Source organism: Lagopus muta, chromosome 10 (genome assembly GCF_023343835.1).
Source record: "Lagopus muta isolate bLagMut1 chromosome 10, bLagMut1 primary, whole genome shotgun sequence".
Lineage (NCBI taxonomy): Eukaryota > Metazoa > Chordata > Aves > Galliformes > Phasianidae > Lagopus > Lagopus muta.
In genome coordinates, this window is record NC_064442.1 from 15227433 (window position 1) to 15245324 (window position 17892).

The 17892-nt window shown below is 37.2% G+C and overlaps 1 long non-coding RNA gene across 2 annotated transcripts in view; it reads right to left on the reverse strand.

Moving 5' to 3' along the window:
- Positions 1 to 1204: 1204 nt before the first annotated feature.
- LOC125698043 (uncharacterized) overlaps positions 1205 to 17892 on the reverse strand; it is a 53122-nt gene continuing 36434 nt past the window's right edge. For both annotated transcript variants that reach the window (XR_007379060.1, XR_007379059.1), the window contains exon 3: positions 1205 to 1884. This is a non-coding gene — a long non-coding RNA (uncharacterized LOC125698043). The remainder of the gene's footprint in view (positions 1885 to 17892) is intronic.

Here is a 17892-nt window from a genome sequence, read left to right on the forward strand (position 1 = left end):
CATCCCTAAGAATCCTGAGAATCAGAGCTCCCGCCTCTCTGTGAAGGTCTCCACTTTGAACTCTTCCTTCTGAGTCTTTTCCTGCCCATAGAGAGCCTGTCTTTATTCAGACAAGATCTCCTCTTAACTTTATGTATATCCCTGCAACAAAACACAGCCATCCACTCTTTCCCTCATCTGACCAAACCTCCCTTGCACATCAAGTCACTGCTTTATGACTGTCCTGCAGGCAGCAAGCCACATTCCTTCTTGAAACATAATTGAAATAGATTAAATCAAGAACAAGTAAGATTCATGGCTTTTGTTTGTTTGTTTAAAAAAGAAAAAAGAAAAAAAAAAGCCTTGTATAGATGCAAGCACTAGTCACTTTTCAAAGGCATATCAGGAAGACAGAAGACAGGCTTCCACAAGAGAGAAATTAAACAACACTGCAATCAGCCACCATGGAATGATCAGTTTATCAATGGCCAGAAAGCCACCCTCTTCATAGCAGAAGGGCAACAGTCAGCCATCCCTGAGAAAAGCTGGTTGTTTAGAGCTTCCTCAGGAGCCTCTACACTGCCATTCCTTCTGCTGGCTAGGACATGAGGGCACGAATACAGCACTAACACGAGCATATACCCACCTTACCTAGACAGTTGAGCTGCAGAATATTACCCTTCAAATTGGGCCCCTTTAGGTTATCTCAGATGTCACAAATCCATACACTGCTAATAAACAAATAATGTAAAATCTTGCTTTAAAATACCTAGCTTATGATTTTTGTGGATCTGGAGCCCCCCATACAGTCACTGGCTCGTATCACGCCCTCCACAGCACCAAACAAAGCATCTTTAGTATCCGATAGTGGGAAAAAAAACACAGGATTCAGACAGATGTCAAAACAGTTTTGGTTTCTTTTATCCCCAGAGACAATATGCCTAACTGCCCTGCTGTTTTTTGTCATTCTGAGAGCTTGACACAATCCTATTAGGATAAATTTTGTAATAAGATAAATTGCATACTCAAAATGCCTCCTGAAGTTTCAAAATCCACAGTTAACAATTCCATATTCATAATGGTAAACATCAATATATCTTCCTCAGGGGAAAAAAAAAACAACACAAATCCCACCATCTGCATAAATGTAATGAATACTTTATTAATACAGTGGTATTGTCGTAGCACACTCATGCCTCTATCACTCTTGTGAAGTCTGATAACATTTGCTATAAGAATATTGATGAGATTGTGGGGTTTCTTTTATTATTTTTATGGGCTTAGAGGTTAGAGGAATTAACGGTTAGAGGAATGCATATCTAACTGTCCTAGAGCAGTAACAAAGACGTTGCTCTTTTACAAGCCTGGACACTCAAGGCCAATGGAAGTTCATACCAATTTTCCACTCAGAACCACGAATTGTCTTGACTTTCTGTAATCTCTACAACAGAGTATTAACCTGCAGAAGAGCTACTGAAGGAGCCAGTGTTTTTACACACACACACACACACACTCAACTCAAGATATTTAAAAGGAAAAGCTACATCACAGGATGCAAGTTGTCAAATAGCTTTCCCCACTGCTTGGATAGAAATAAAGGTGATGGCCATGGAAAACTCAGAGAATGCAAAAGGTACGACTGATGTGTTGCTTTTGGGTTTTTTTTTTCCAGAAACATTGCAAAAAGCATTTTGAAAGCAGGAACTAATAGGAAAATTCCACAGAGCTTTTCCTGAAATGAAGATGACCACTCTGACCACGGGCGATAAAGGTCCAAATGGAGCAGCCTAGCTGGCAGCTGCATAGCACACTTCTCTGATACCATGAAATAATTCCACAACTGGCAGTCTGGGAAGGTACCCAGTACTTCTGAAATACCAGGCACCTCAAAGTGCAGAGAGCAGCCTACAAAAACAAACAAAATAACACCAAAAAATTTTTGCTCTTGGTTTTGTCGTAGAGCTAGAATTTCCAAACACTGAGAGAAACAAATGTAAAACTAAATTTTCCATAACTGTAGAAATAAAAAGCATCTATCCTCAAAAAGGCAACCTGCAGTTAGCTTCCAAGACCACTGATGTCCGCATTGTTGCCAAGGATTTTTTCTAAGTTGTGGCAACAGTAAGCAGCAATCATCAGACAAAAATTACAGACTTAGACACTCGCTGTTCTCCAGCACTCTTCTACTTACCATCTCGTCTGTATTTTTATTAGGAATACAGTGTTCAACTTCTAATTTTCTAATCAACTGAAACTATAAAATGCTGATTAATCTAAATGATAACGTAATTATAGTGAAATCAGTTGCGCCACTAATTGAAGGCAGGGAAAATCAGAAGAGAGTGATTGGTGCCTTAAAAACAGAATTCTTGCAGTAACAACAGGGGATCCAAAGGAATTTTTAATGCTAATGTTACACTTGATAGTTAGATCCTGTGCTATATAGTTATTTAGAATAACACAGAGAAACAGCATTGAAATAGAACAGAACCTCTTTAATTCTTTGCCTAAGAAGTCTCATGGATGAAGGAAAACTAAGTCAGGAAAGGATTTGCAAAGGATTTAAAATGTTTTGTCTTCCTCTCCTTTCAAATCACTACAATAATGTGTTTTATCAAGACCACCTTAAATTCCTGGTAAATGAAATTTAGTTATTTATTCCCAAATTAGAAACCGTTTCTCTTTGCAAGAGAAACAAAAGCATCACAGGTAGCTCCTGACTGACAAGAATAAGTTAAAAATTTTGGGAGAGGCTTTTTAATACATTTATGTAATTTTTAACCAGGCTGATTAATTTGGGCTTCCACAGTTCCCAACATATCTCCTTATTCTAAATAATTAATTACTTTTTCTACTTTTTTTTTTTTTTACCATTTTAAAATGAATAATGACACACCCAAGTGACCATTCAAGAAGTTCTAGCTTCCTTTACAAAGGAAGCTTGCTTTCCTTCCAAACAAAGAAGCAAACCAAAAAGCTAGATGAGAACTACGTATCAGTGAGATCACTAAAACTACAATGCAAACTTTCAAAGAAAGCAACGTTTTTGTTTGTTTTATAAACTTGGCCCTCTGTAGGTCTAGTTTCATGTTTAAAAACGATATTGGCAACTGTACTTCTAAATTTTGTAACTGAAATTCTTTACAAGATTGTGCTTGATCGCATCACAAGTCCTTCTCTAAACTAGCAGGGAAATAAAACCTTACCCCAGAGTTGCTATTTTGAAAATGAGCAATAGAACACCATAAAATCAAATTCTAACGCCACAAAGCACCAAAATGCAATTTTCTACCCCGTGTCCTGTTTTCATGTGACACTGAACACGTGATTCTCCCTTCTTACATCCTAAACTGCTTTTGACTGAGACTGGGGACAGTGAACATGGAAAATGAACTACCTCCACATAAATGAACGTGCACAGAAGTGCACACTTTAGTTTAACCAAAAAAAAAAAAATAAAAAATCTAATGCAGGCAGTTTTGCAGGGAGCTCCACACCTCATTTATGCACTGCTTTCCTCCACCAGACCCAACATAAGTAATTTAAATTTCCACTTGCCTAAATTCCCAACTGCCTAAATTCCATTTTCTGCAGCTGAAAACAGGTCTCCACTACCTTACTTCAAAACACAGCCTAACTGTACTGTCATAGAAACGAGAAAAGGACCTCAATTACAGCTGTGAGCACTTGGATGTCGCAACAGGCTTTTAAGTCATTCATTACTCAAATTCCCTCAGGGTTTACACCTTCCTTCTCATCCCCTCCACTCTCACTTTCGTGCAGTTTTTCAATGAGGGGCACTCCTGAGTTTACACAGCATAAGCTCAGCTCAGATTCCAAGGTATCTTACCTGATTGTGTAAACAAAAGACTAAAGCAATTTTTCAGTTTTACTATTCTTCAAGTCCTATTATACGGAAGCCTATAAGAAGTATAGGTAGGTCATTTTTCTAATACATTTGCTTCAAGTCAGCAAATAAAATGATGACAATTTGAATTGGCTGCTCAAGAACAAGTTATGCACCCTTTCTGATACTGGAAGGGCCAGAAGAACTTCAAGCAGAGGGTTATACCTAAATAACTATTTTCAATCTGCCTACGTTATTTGCTTCAGTAGCAAATACTTTCCAATTTAACATGTTTTGGAAGCTTCTGAATATTCACACACAGATTAAAATCAAGAAAGATCTACTTTGGTAACTCCTTTCTTCAGAACAATCATTATCTGTCTATTTGTCTATTACTATTTGTCATTTGCAGTTGGATTTCCACCCCACTCTTTCAGCTCACCCTCTTTTTTTTTTTTCTTCTTTCTTAAAGCTCCTGTTACCACTGTTAGAGCAATGGTTGATCAAAGATGGGATAAACATCAATAAAAAAGCACAACACTTAGAATTGCTTTATGAGAAGTCTGGGTTTTCCGAACGCACCCAGTGTCTCCTACAACATGGAACAATTAAATATGTGATGCATTAATTTCACTAATCTTTAATAAATTATAATTGGAATTAGGTCTCCAAAGGGAGAGTTTGTGTGTGTGTGTATCACCAGAAGAATGACAATGATCGATCAGAAGTGAAAACAGAATGTTTAATCTAATTACTTTATTAGTTATCTGAACATAACTCACATTTTATTTAAAATTGTTTATCTAGGAAAACAAGATTGCCACTGGAAACATGAAATCCCTTAGCTTTCTTCTTTCCACTGGCAATCTGCTAACAGCAGCAAATTACATTCAAATTACACATCAACTAGTATTAGTATTAATTGTAAACTAACCTCAGTTCACTTAATTGTGGGCATAATGAAGTATTACAATTAGCCATAATATATTATTTAAATAAGAAATATCAATATTATTTAGAGCAGGTGCCAATTACAGCAGGCAATGAAATATGCCAAAAAAAAAAAAAAAAAGATCTCAATTAGAAATTCAATTTCAGCAAAGATAAAGCTTGCTGTCACACTGGTAAAATGGTAAAGCAGCACAGATGTACATCACCTTCATGGTGGAAGGGAGGCTGATTTGAAACTTCCATTTTGCACTGCGGGTTTTACAGAAGTTCAGGAGAGCCATTTGAACAGACCAAACTGTAGGCTTTGGTAGAGTAAGTCTGTATAGAACGGTACAGGAGACAGAAATCCCTACATAAAGACACTAATTTCAAGATGCTGCTGAACTGTTATTTGAATTTGAAATACTTTGGGTGAAGGCCTACATTTCATATCAGTTTAGTTACTAATGTTTGAAATTCTTTTAAGAATATGCTATACACAACATAGTTATGGATATGAAAACTCTAGGGCTGAATGCCCCCATACTCTTTTTCCCATATTTTAAAACTTATAACATTAATTTCTGACAAATCAGTAAAGTCTGAAGTTTTCACCCCCACTGACATAAGCTAGAACGAAGATGCTTAGCTCTCCTAAAAAGTTGATCTGCTTTGATGTTTCTGCCTGTAGTCCTGTACCGGGATAAGGCCATTCTCTCTGAATATCCACGTCAAACTAACTGTAAAGAAGTTAGCAACGCTTTTGCCATAGTACACTCTTCTTTCCAGGAAACAAATAACACCCAGAAGAACAGTAAATGTCAAAGTGGAAATAAGTTTCATGCATAAAGCAACGTAGGCTAATTTATCCCAGTTGAACTTCTTACTAAAAATGATTAATGTTAAAGCTGCCAAAAATTAAATTTTGAAGCTTTCACACATCCTCACTACTTCACATCTTTGTAAAATTGTGAAGTAAATGTAGCAACTAATGGGTGGAAAAAAAATGGGAAATCTCTGGAGAAAAAATTAAAACACCAGATATGTTGTCTGTCTTCTGTGCTCGCAGGAAAAGCTCAGTTCTTGGTTATATCGCACCCGAAAATTAGGGTCGTCTAACAGATGTTCCCAACAACAAAACTTAGCATCAGTGACTTTTAATTTTCAAAGTACTTAAAGCATTGATCAGTTTCTGACACTGTGAAAGTAGAGAAAGATTTTGATTAGAGCTAGGAAAAGTTGAAGAGAAAAACTGCAAGCTGGGATATATGGTGCAAGTCTGCTCAAGTTCCAGCCACAGGCCCACAGTGACAGAACTTTTCTTGCTGTACATTAAGATAATTTCAGCGCACTACAATTATGTGCCTAATTAAAATTAAGAAATTAGAACACAGTTAAAAGGAATGATATTTTGCTCACAGCTAATTTCATTAAAGTATTAATGAACAGGACTCATTTTATGGCTAGAGGGCAACTACTTTCTGCAAAGTACTTCCATGCTAGCTAATTTATTCATGCATGAAAAACAATCCAATGAGAAATGAGTGAGCCGGGAACTGCTGGTCCTAATTAAAATATTTAAAACACCATGTCTATTCCGTTCCATCCAGCCAAAGACCTAAGCAAGGAGCCAGCATGATACCAATTAACATGGAACAAGCAAACACACAACACCCACAGATTCTGATTAAAGTGCATATTATTGCGCCATACAATATATTGTCCTACACATGTATGTAAATGTTTAATTAACCCATGCCTAAATCTCTGCAATGTTCGGGAACCGATACTTTAAATCCTAACCGAGTGACAACAGGGCTGCATGGCACGTTCACTTTTAATTATAACAATGCTTTATTAGTGAACTCGTCGGAGCCATCATGCAATCCACACACTAAAGTATTTCTTAAGGAAGGGAGGGGAAGAAGGAGAGGGGGAAAAAAAGAACAAGAAAAACATTTTCTTCTCTGCATTAGACAGCAATGAGATTGCTGGTTGCCAAAGGCTTGGAAACGGAATGCAACGTTGGGTTAGCCTCAGGTAATACAATATTTTTCATTAATAATTGAAGGAAGAGCCTGAGACTAAACTCATATGTCAGTCTTGGACGGCAGCAACAAAAACAAAATCAAAATGCTTCCTTTATCAACCAAAGAACTGTTTGTGGGGGAAGAACTCAAGGGATGGTTCCCACTAGAGAAGAACACTATAAAGGCACAGAGAGAAGTTGGAGACTGGCAAACTCAGTAGAAAGCAGAATCGGAAAAAAAGAAAATTCTCTAAACTTCAGTTCACACATAGATGAGAAAAATCTGAGTTCAAGGAGACTCAAAAAAGCAGAAATTTGCCTCCGTTTGCACCAATGTAGGTCTTCCTTTTTGAAAAGTTTCTAGTTTTTTCTCCCCCACCCTCAGTTTATCTTCAAGCATTTTGTGAGAAATCTTGCTTCCCACAGAGGTTTTGCTCCCTCTTTTCTATTTCATTCCCTTACAACACACACACACACCAGTTTTTTTTTCATTAAATGAAGCAAATGAAAGAAATTAAATAGCTTTCCCTTGTTTCTTCTGTCTGAGTAGACTTCCTTCCTTCCCTAACTTACAGGGTTTGTAACCTGTTGATGGAAGTGTCAAATAAGGAAATTCAGAATTGCTCCAAGTCCCCCTGGAACAGCTCTTACAAAAGTTTTTCCATTAACAAACCATGGAAATCTGTTGGCAGGGTCAGTGCACATTCCAATTCATGTGTGCTCAACTTAGTAAGACAAAGGTAAGACGACTCACGTACACACCTGCTCTTTTACACTGCAAGTATTTCGTACCCTGGACTTGTTCCTCACATTTTCCTGATTAAGTGAAGGCACTGAAAGTTCCAATCCTTCAGAGAACAAAAGAAAGAGACAAAGAACAAGGGCCGGATCAGCCAAGAACAATTCAAGTTACTAGCAGAGGGAATGAAGAAACCTGTCTGGAGGGAAAGCAAGCAGACAGAAGATTTGAGAAACAGGAAAACAGAAAGATTGCAGAGAAAACAGTTGCAGTGGAAGAAGACGTCCTTACACCCATTGCTGAGCAAGATACACAAGTAAGTCTTCCCCAGTTCAAGTGAACAATGAGAACAGAAATATTAATGAAACGGCAGCATGATCACCCAGATCAAAGCACTGAAATGAGCCACGCTCAAATTACAGCAATGAAGTACAACTCTGATACCTAACACCTGCTTGCAGCCAGTGAGTTATAACTTCACATGAAATGGATTTGCACCAAAAGGAGAAATAACAGCCAGCATTGCTGTGGCCGTTTACTGAAAGTTAAGTAGAGATGGTGGTCTCTTCAAGTAATGAGTCTTACATGGGATTTGTCAGTTTGTGTCCAGTTCAGTTACCAATCAAACCAATCAATCAAACCAAGTATTCCAGGCTCTGCCACAATGCAAATAATCACAGGTCATAATCGAATGTGATCAATAAATTGAGCTGTAATCTCTTGGAAAGACTGCAAAATCAGGCTTCTCCAGGACTAGGAGAAAGTTTTCTCATCAAGAGGAACAAACTTCACTGAACGAGTTATCTAGAGGATTTTTCTTTTCCTCCCGAGTGGGTTTGCTCACGTTTATATCAAAATGGATTTTAGATTTAACTGATAAGATTTACAAGTGTTTAATTCAATTTTTTCCCTAAACACTAAAGGCAAGAGTTTGTTGGGAAGGGAGTAGGAAAGGAATAAACAAAAGAACAAAAGACACGGAGCAACCACCAAAAAGGTCCTCAAAAAGGACAAGAATCTGCCAACCACTACTAACATCCCTAGGAATCCTATCTCTTGCAATCTTGAAAATAAAAAAGGGAAGACCCACACCTTACTTTCTACCTGTTTATTTACGATTTTTACAAAGTAGCTCTAAAAAGAAAATAATTTACGTACTGTGTCACAAAACTTAACAGCTATGCCAATCTCATCTACAACCTTCAATATGCTGGCATAAACTGGGTCAGATCCAAGCAGTGCACAGGAGAACAGATAATGTAGGATATAGGTAGCAGTGTTTGTAGCCCTCAACTACAAGTACACATGCAAGGGTGTGGAAAAGTCAAGAATATTAAACAGGGAAGACAGATCAACAGAAGTACAAGGAAGAAAAGGGATGCCTGGTGGTAAAAACAAAGGAGATGAGGGTTGGGATAAACAGAACAGGGAAGGCTAAAGAGAGATCAGAAGAGGAATAAAGAAAAGATGGGCATACAGGAGGAATAAGGGGACTTAGGAAAGAAAAACTAGACAAGATTTGAAAAATAAAAAGAACTGTCAGTGAAAACAAGAAGAGTGCTTAAACAAACATAACAGCATATGCTGAAGCCAATAAAATTACTCATTTAACAACATTAAGTAGCATTAATGGCAACTGAGAACTGAACAGAAATTGGTCTTTATGTCCAGATGCTAGAGGGCATTTATTTTAATTTTAAGATGGTCCTGCTGTCCTGCATCATATAGTAGAAAAAACACAACCTTGGGTACTCATGGGTGGCATTTTAGAACATCTTTACAGAGTAGATGAAATCATACTTTGTGCTTTCTAGCAATTCAAGAACACAGGTACTCTAGATGATATTATTCATGTTTCACAAAACATTCTTCAGCCTGTAGTGTTATCTGTGGCAAAATATCCCCACAGCTTCCCAAAATGCTTTTATTCTCCATATGATATTCTGCTGTAGTCTACTAACTTAGTGTCCACTCTAGGCTCCATCGTATGTCTAACCTATTCGTTGTCGCAATAAAACAACAAAACCATGAAGAATAATTTGCAGACATAACTGTTGTTAGAAGTTCATATCCAACTATTATTCTTTGTCAGTATTCTTAGTGCTGAAATGGGAAAAACATATGAATAGCTCTGCTAGTTCCATATGCTAAAGCCTGGAAAAACACCTTTACAGTCCACAGGAGACTGAGAGGGTTTCTTTTTCCTTTTTTCTTCTTTTTCCCCTGGACTCTTTAAAAAACATTAGCAACGTATCACTGAGTAGCAATACATTTGGGATCCTCAGAACACTATACGTTCAAGATAGAATCATGCCTGATGCTAAATAAATCTGCTGCCTGTCCTTTTATACTTCACAAGGGATCCACTTAAAAAGATCTTCTGCCCTGTGGTAATCACTGAGGGATTTCTAATGCAAGCTGCTCTACATGGAAACAACTCTGCTCACTCAGCATGACTGGCAAGATGAGGACAAAAGAGCTTTAGCTTTTTTTTTTTTTTTTAACAACAAAAAAAAACAAAACAAAACACAACCACAACAAAACTCTTCCAATCACCCCATGTAAGCAAGAGTAGGTACAAAATCTCACAGTAAGTAATTGGCTTCAGTGTCGAAGAGCCACTCCAATGTAAATAGCCAATATACTGAGAGCCGTTGCTTTGCTTCAAACTCTGGTTGAAGTGAAGGAAGTTTTCCCAAGAATTCTGCTGATCTTTTGTCAGAAAGGTACAGTCTACCTTGAAAGACCTAACCCTTTCATTAACACTTCAATGGAATTTGAATAGTAACCATACTACTTCACATACAGAAATAAATATCACCTTTCCAAATTACTGGCAATAGATAATCCTCTACAGAATAGATATATTTTTTAAAAGTTATTGATATTTTTAAAGAAATGACAAAAACAGTCTTCTGAGATACCCGATTTTAGTCTTCTCTAGAAGGAGACTGTGTTTTGTGTTCTAAAATAAGCAGCGTAGGTAAATTTCAACATTCATCAGTACCAAAAGAAAAGAGTCAACTTCAAAGAAGATACTTTTATGCATCTTTAGCCAGACAAACATTAGTCCTTTCTCCTAACTGAAGCAGCTAGTCTAAAGAATGTTAACTTACTGCTTTCTAAATATGCAGATGTTCTGTTGTCATAGTTCCACAAAGTAATGAACATCTTCTTAATATTTAATAAACCTTGCATGCTGTCCCCAGGCAGGGAGCTCAGACTGTTGATAGCCAGCTACTAAATGGCCATTAAAATACAGAACATCTCTTTAAAATGTGCTTAACAAACAAGTTATATCACCTGCAATGAAATGTGAATTATTTCAGCCAGAAAAGCACTCTCATCCTACAAGAAAGTTAGATACAGGGCGTGGAAAGCTGCTACTTCCTGCCCCCTGTTCTCACTCAGATAAAATCTTCACTCTGTGACAAAAGCTTTTTCCTAGCGCCATTCAAGTCAGTTTGCTGTATGGCAAAATGACAGACCAAAGGACTTGCTGCTGTTAAAAAATGCTATAGAGAAACTATAAAGCTGCTTCTGGGGAATCTTGTTTATTGCCTCTTGTGTACAATCAAAGTCATAACATATTGCAATAATGATCTTCACTAATTGGATATAGAAGTCATTAATACAGAACAACAGTATTTGTGCACTTTAGTATTGGCTTTTTATATTCCAAAAGCAAAAACTAATGCTAATGAGATCAGATAGAAATAAGGAAAAACACTAATGCGGTGAGGGCTAGATACCACTTCTCATGGTGCTGCCACACTAGGGGTCCATGTATGTTTTGGATTCTGTGCAGAATCTGGCAGACTAGATGGCTTTGCAAGGTAGAATACACGTAGAGATGCTGTGTAAGGAAGTGTTAGGCAGAATACTAGAAACTCCTAACTAGTGCTGCTCACTCAACACAGGTGTGCAAAGGCCACATCAGCAGAGCTGGCATGGAGCTGCAGCAAGTCATTAAAATCAGCTTTCTCACCTGACTGCTCAAGAATATCCCTGCACTGCCAACACAGCTGTGCTAAGTTTGAAATAAAAAAGGTACATCAATATCAAAAGACAAAAATGAAGTCATCAGGAATAAATATGGATGTTAGAGCCCAGTGTAGATGGTAGACAGTTTGGCTTTAGCTTTATAAGAAATAGAGTAAAAGGATAAACATGATGTTTTTCATTGAAAGTTTTTGAGAGCCTGGAAAAGCGATCCTAGCTAGTCCTGTAAGAATTTCCTGGAATAAAGTCTAGCTTTTTAGACTGTACTTCTTGGTGACTAATTTATTTGATGCCTGAAGAGAAGGAATAAACATGACTAGAGAAGAGCAAGCTGTCTTTTGAAATCAAGAACCTCTCTGAATCTTGAATATCCCTTGATGTGAGCTGGATCCAGCTATCTAGTCCAGTGCTTTTGAGCTATAGGTGCCTGAGCTCCATTTATTAACTTAAAAATTCACAATAATTCCATGGTCAGTCTTGCTTAAAAAAACCTCACATGGAGTGGAAAACTCCACATGCATTATCTGCAAGAATGCAGAAAGAAAAAGGGAAAAAAAGTTTCTCCAGGACACACCCGATTTATTCTCTTACTGCTCAACATATGCAGGTTCTCTCCTGGATTCGTATCAATATGCAAACTCTGAATGGTGAGGAAGCAAGCTGGAAACACAATTTTTCCAAAAGGCTTTTAGATGCATGAAACAAGCAAGCATCGTGCAGATACAAAGAAAGAGCACTGGCTGAAAAAACCCAAACCTAAATATCCTTAATAAGGTTACATTTTTCTCATGAAAATTTTTTACGTGTCTGTATTTACCACAAAAATCTGACTAAAACTGCATATTCTGAAAACTTTCTTACTCCAATAAGCACTATTCAATCTCTGGAGCTTTTCAACCTGAAGGCAGGATGCCATCTTTGCTCCTCATCCTCTGATCTAGTGAATTAGATATATAACAATTTGAATTATTCACAGGCAAAATAACCTGTGAATTCTCATAGCATGGGAATGGACGCAGACAATCTGCCTGCTTCTGGGGAAGGAAGAAAAAGAAAGAAAGGAAAATAGGAAAAAGAAAAAAAAAAAAGTCTTCTTACTTCTTCTTGCCATGAACCAGCCCATAAATTGTCAACAGTGCCTTTTCCCATATGCAAGAACACTGTTTCTATGCCTCTCCAGTGAGCTGGAGTTTCCAGTTTCTTGTTTTACAGAGTACTTTGAGTTGGATGAGCCGAAAGCCAGAACGCTTCAGATGCTGCCAGGAATTCATGGAATTGGATATTCTAATAGTGAAAGCACAAAATGGCACTGTGGTTTACTCAGGGAAACATGGGGCCAAACATCTATCAAGGTAAAGCAGACCTATGTCCTTTTCTGTTAGGAGACACAGTGACAAGAAACAGTAACTATAATCCTTGCCAAATTCGGGTCTCAGTTCTGCCCACCTGTGACCTTCTATCAGCTGTGTTTGGTAGGCTGAGGTATGGTTATTCATGCATGATGCACTTGTGCAATCAGTAGCTCTACTCTGCTGCTGTCCTGGTGTAAGTCTGCTTATTAGTTAACAGGCATGAGCAGTCCCCCCTTATGACTAACATCGAGCTCTGAAACCAGATGTGTCTGCAGTCAGAAACAAGACTTAGATCACCAGCTAAAATTTAGTAAAGGAGTGTCATGTCTCTTTGAGTGTTGGGCAATATTCAAACAGCAAAGACAGATGCTGTTGCCTTGCATACATAACCTACTGCAAAGTGACTGCTCCAGTATTTACTACAGTTTAACCATGGAGAATGTAAATATAAACAGCTACTCATTCCAATTGAATTAACTGGAGCCAGAATGCAGCACTGCTATAAAGATGTTTTGTTTCTCAGAGAGTTCACTGGGGTCCTCAAAAATTACACTGAGATACTGACAAGATCACCTCCTGCAAGGCTACTCTCAAGTTCCTGGCCAACAGGTAGCACACACTTGCCAAAGGGGAATTCTACTGTGTAGATAACTACACACACTTTTCTTACACATTAAGGTTTGACTGTGGTGTATTTTGGAGTAGATTCAAACTTTCAATTTTAGAAGACAAAGACTGGCCAGACATCAAAACATTTTCTTTGTGAATGAGAGACCTTGGCACTTCCACTCCTGATCTTAAAGGACTACCAGCCTAAGCAGATAGTGTAATTAAGTAATCCAAGATTGTGTATAGAGGGAAAGTCACACCTTAGAGTAGTGAACAGCAAAAATCTTAAAACTAATATTGAAAGCCTGAACGTTGTACGGGTACCAACTTCCCAAATTTCATCAGCTTAATAGTGATCTCTGATACAAAGTCACCTAAGGTTCTGACAATAATTGCCTCTGTTTCATATTTCAATTTTTCTAGTACAATACATCTAATAAAGAAAAAGCCAACTTACACAGAAAGGCTGGTACAGCAGCTAGCTATTAAATTGTCTATCCTACTGGTGGATTTCCATGAGACTGTACATACAGCTATCTCAATATGTATGGATACAATTAGGCAGCATCTGTGAAGAAGGGTCTTAAAGGCAAAGAAAATAAACCCTAAACAGCCTGGATTGAATAATGAATGAGAAGTTTTGAAGCTTCCAAGCAAACAGACTGGCTGACTGCCTGTGGAAAGCAGAATCTTGAATAAAAATACCATTCTTGCAGCAGTCTGAATCTGTCATGTAAGGACCTTACGCAGCATTCACTACATACCATAAGAAGTCTTCTGAAATTATAAAGCTCAAGCAATATAAGAATTTTCTGGAGTAAGGAGTACTGCAGAGGGCCCTAGAAGCAAAAAGTTGTTATCACAGAATGGTAGCACTAATGCCTCTTAATGTACCTCTAGTAAAAAGTGAAACAAACAAACAGCAGGAAAAGCTCACTCTTACCCTTGTGATATGACAGAATTTAATTTTGAGTCTACAAGTAGTTTTTACTTATATCCATAACTTCATTCTTCTAGCTAGCAGTCAAAGACTCTTGCTGATTAGATTTTAAGAACCATCACCCAGACATCTTTGGAATATACATTTTAAATGCCTATGCTGACACCTGCTATCTTGCACAGTGATTGCAATTGGACTTTGACAGATCAATATCTGCATACCACATGGCTGCACACACCAACAGATGAAATAAGAGCACATATCTAAAAGAAAGAATTTAAATTTCTGAAAGCATTTTATCGTCTGTGTGATTGTGATTCGGCAGCTTTAAGAATTTCTAAAAATATAAAATCTACTTTGTTTTATTCTCAATCTTAAAGTTTCCTAAGGATTAGTATCTGATTCTGCCAACACCCTTAATCAAGATCATATTGTGTGTTCCTAAGTGAGATCATACAGAGGTAGTTCCATTTTCCTACCACGATGCTACACCTAATAATCTTTCTCTGAACAACCAGGGGAGTGTGATCTTGTGATGCAGATGATGTCTCAGAAATTAAAGAACTGCGAGTGCTGGCTGGCTCTTGACAAATTAGTCAATAATTTGTTAGTCCAACTTAAGGTATCTGTTCTTTTATTTAGAAAATAATTATTCCTATAAACAGTCTTCAAAAACATTCACACACTACACAAACTGGAGATGCCCTGAGCTATGATCCAAACAGGAAGCCTATCAGAGGAACATGTCAACAAGCCTGTCAACAGAAATAGTTCACTTTTCTTCACCATCCACAAACACTGTGCTCTAATTACAACCAGGATTAACTTTAATATATATATAAAACTACTTATAAATTTTAAGTAGAAAGCATTTTTTTTTTGTTTTGATATCACAAAAACCATTACATATAACCTTCTTCCTCTGAACAAAAGGACTTTATGTATGTACTGTAACTCTTTTCTCTGTGGATTTGAAATTACACACAGTAGTGCCAAAGGTAAGTCATTTCTAGAGGTTTAATACATTTCTGAGTTTTTTTTTTCTTTTTCTCCCTCTTGTGAAATATATCTGTGGCCCACAGCAATCACTTTAGACTTTTTAGACACGTCTGGATAGAGATAGATGACACAAGTAATCTACTTATCTTCCTTTTCCATCACCAATAAAAGTGACAGTCTGCCTAATTAGGCCTAATAAAGCAGCAGCCAAGAGAGGGGCTCAGCAGCGATCTAAAGAGAAATGGCATTGACCCACAGATACAGGTGCCGCCTTGAGGCAGTACTGGTATTGCTTTATCTTCAACACATTACATCTAGCTCATACCATATTCAAATGCAAGTAGCATGTTTTTCTCCTCAATTCTTAGATCAAGAACAAAAAAACCTCATCTAATCAAAAAAGGCACTGACAATTTTTCAGTCTCACATTAAAAGCAAAGAGTCATTCAGAACAGTGCACTCCATATTCTATTTTATAATATCACTTTAAGCTATTTCTTTGAATCACAGACATTTCTTTGTTAAGAAGGAAAATCAAAAATTCATCAGAAGAACTTCTCATTTTTTTTTTCTTTCTTTCCCCACCTCTTTTTTCCCTCTTTTTTTTTTTTTTTTCCCTTCCCTTAAACAGGGCTACAGCATGGGGTTTTTAGCTGGAACCAACATTTATAGAAGTTAGGGAACCTTAAGCAATTATTAGTGGTGAGAGTTTGACACGCCTGAGAGTTGTCAACAACTGACTTTATTAAAGTAGAAGGGAAGGGAAATAAACGGTGCTCTCAGCAAAATTAATACACAGCCTGGCAAATTAAAGATGTAGTGTCTTTTTAAACAAGGAGAAAAAAGTGAACTTTGCATGAAACAGCGTTTTAAGTACATCTTTGTAAGAATTATCTGATCGACAAAAGGTATGAAAATAAATCAAGTCTGCAGCTACACGCAATGTTTCTACATTTGCTCAGTACCAAAAAAAAATTTTTTTTTTAATCTGCAGATACTCTTCATTCTTATTAGCCCTGATTGCTGAAGGCTGTTTTCGTTCAACCAAAACTAGAGTGCCACTTTAAGTGCACTCCTTCCTAGTGAAAGGTGTGTTCAACAACACAAAGGGCTTCATTTCAAATTACTAAGTTTTCGTATTGTCTGAATGAGGTGCAAAACTAGCTACAGCTGTCTAGAAAGGCAGACAATGCTTTGCAGAACACATCCAGCACACCTCAAATGCCAGCTGGTGCATTATTAGTAATCAATACCAGTGATACCTGTCCTGTCAATATTAGTATCTGCTGTTTAAAATGGACACGTAGTACTGAGTGAAACACTTCTTTTGTTAGACCTGTTGCTTTAAAAATGAACAGTACCAACCTATGTAACTAGCTGTCACAAGATATCACTAGGACTGCAGCTACTGAAGGGGGAAGAAATAGAAAGAAAAAAAGGAAAGAAAATAGAAAAAGATCTCCTAGTTTATTGAAAGCTTTAGCTTGTCTACGAACACCAAAAAGAAAAGCACTGTGGTTCAAATTCAAAAGCTTATATTTTAATCAAAAGATTTCAGTTTACCTGATTTGGATCCTTCAAGATCACAAGATAAGAATGCTATAAAATAGAACAGAAAATTAGAGCACAAAAAAGTCTCACCAGTTGAGGCTGAAAACAAAAATAAGTACATGTTTTTTCTTTTATTTTTTTTTTCTACTATGAAAATGACCCTAGGGGTCATTGGGTAATGACCAGCTAGTGGGTGCCAAGCAGCAGTTTTTCTTTTAACTAATTACATGTAACTTGTTAGAACAGTGGAAGTGTTTCTAAAGAAAGGTTTAACTACTCACATAGTTACTCTTCACTTTCATAGACATCATAGAAATTATAGAAAAGTGCAGGCTGAAAGGGACCACAGAGATCATCTAGTGCAATTTATCATGATAAAAATAGGGCTGAGACAAGATTGAAAAATATTATCCAGATATTCCAAAGTATTATTTCACTATTCTTGGGACAAAACTAAATGAAGGAATAAAGATTTTCCTGCACAATCAGAGAATGAAGGCAATACAGAATATGGGAAATATTCAGAAGGAGTGTATGAAAAGCTGCTTGGGAATGTACCTACACACATAGTTCAGGGACTGAAGTTCTAAAAGGCATGAACTGCAAAAGGACATGCAGAAGAATTGTGATCCACGATTGAGACTTGATGGATACTGACGAAACCCTGTGTTTAGTCTGAAGATGATAACATTCTACCTTTCAGTGATTAGCATGATACCCTCACGATGCTGAACTTGTCATTGCTTGAAGCCTTTTAAAAGAAAAAAGGCTTTTAACTTTCTCTGTATCACTCAGATGAAGACAAATAATAACCACAATTTCTGAGGTTGGACTTCACCATAACTACCATAGGGAGATGCAGAAAATCAGATCCAGTTCTTTCCCAGTTCTACTGAAAATAGAAAGATAATTTTT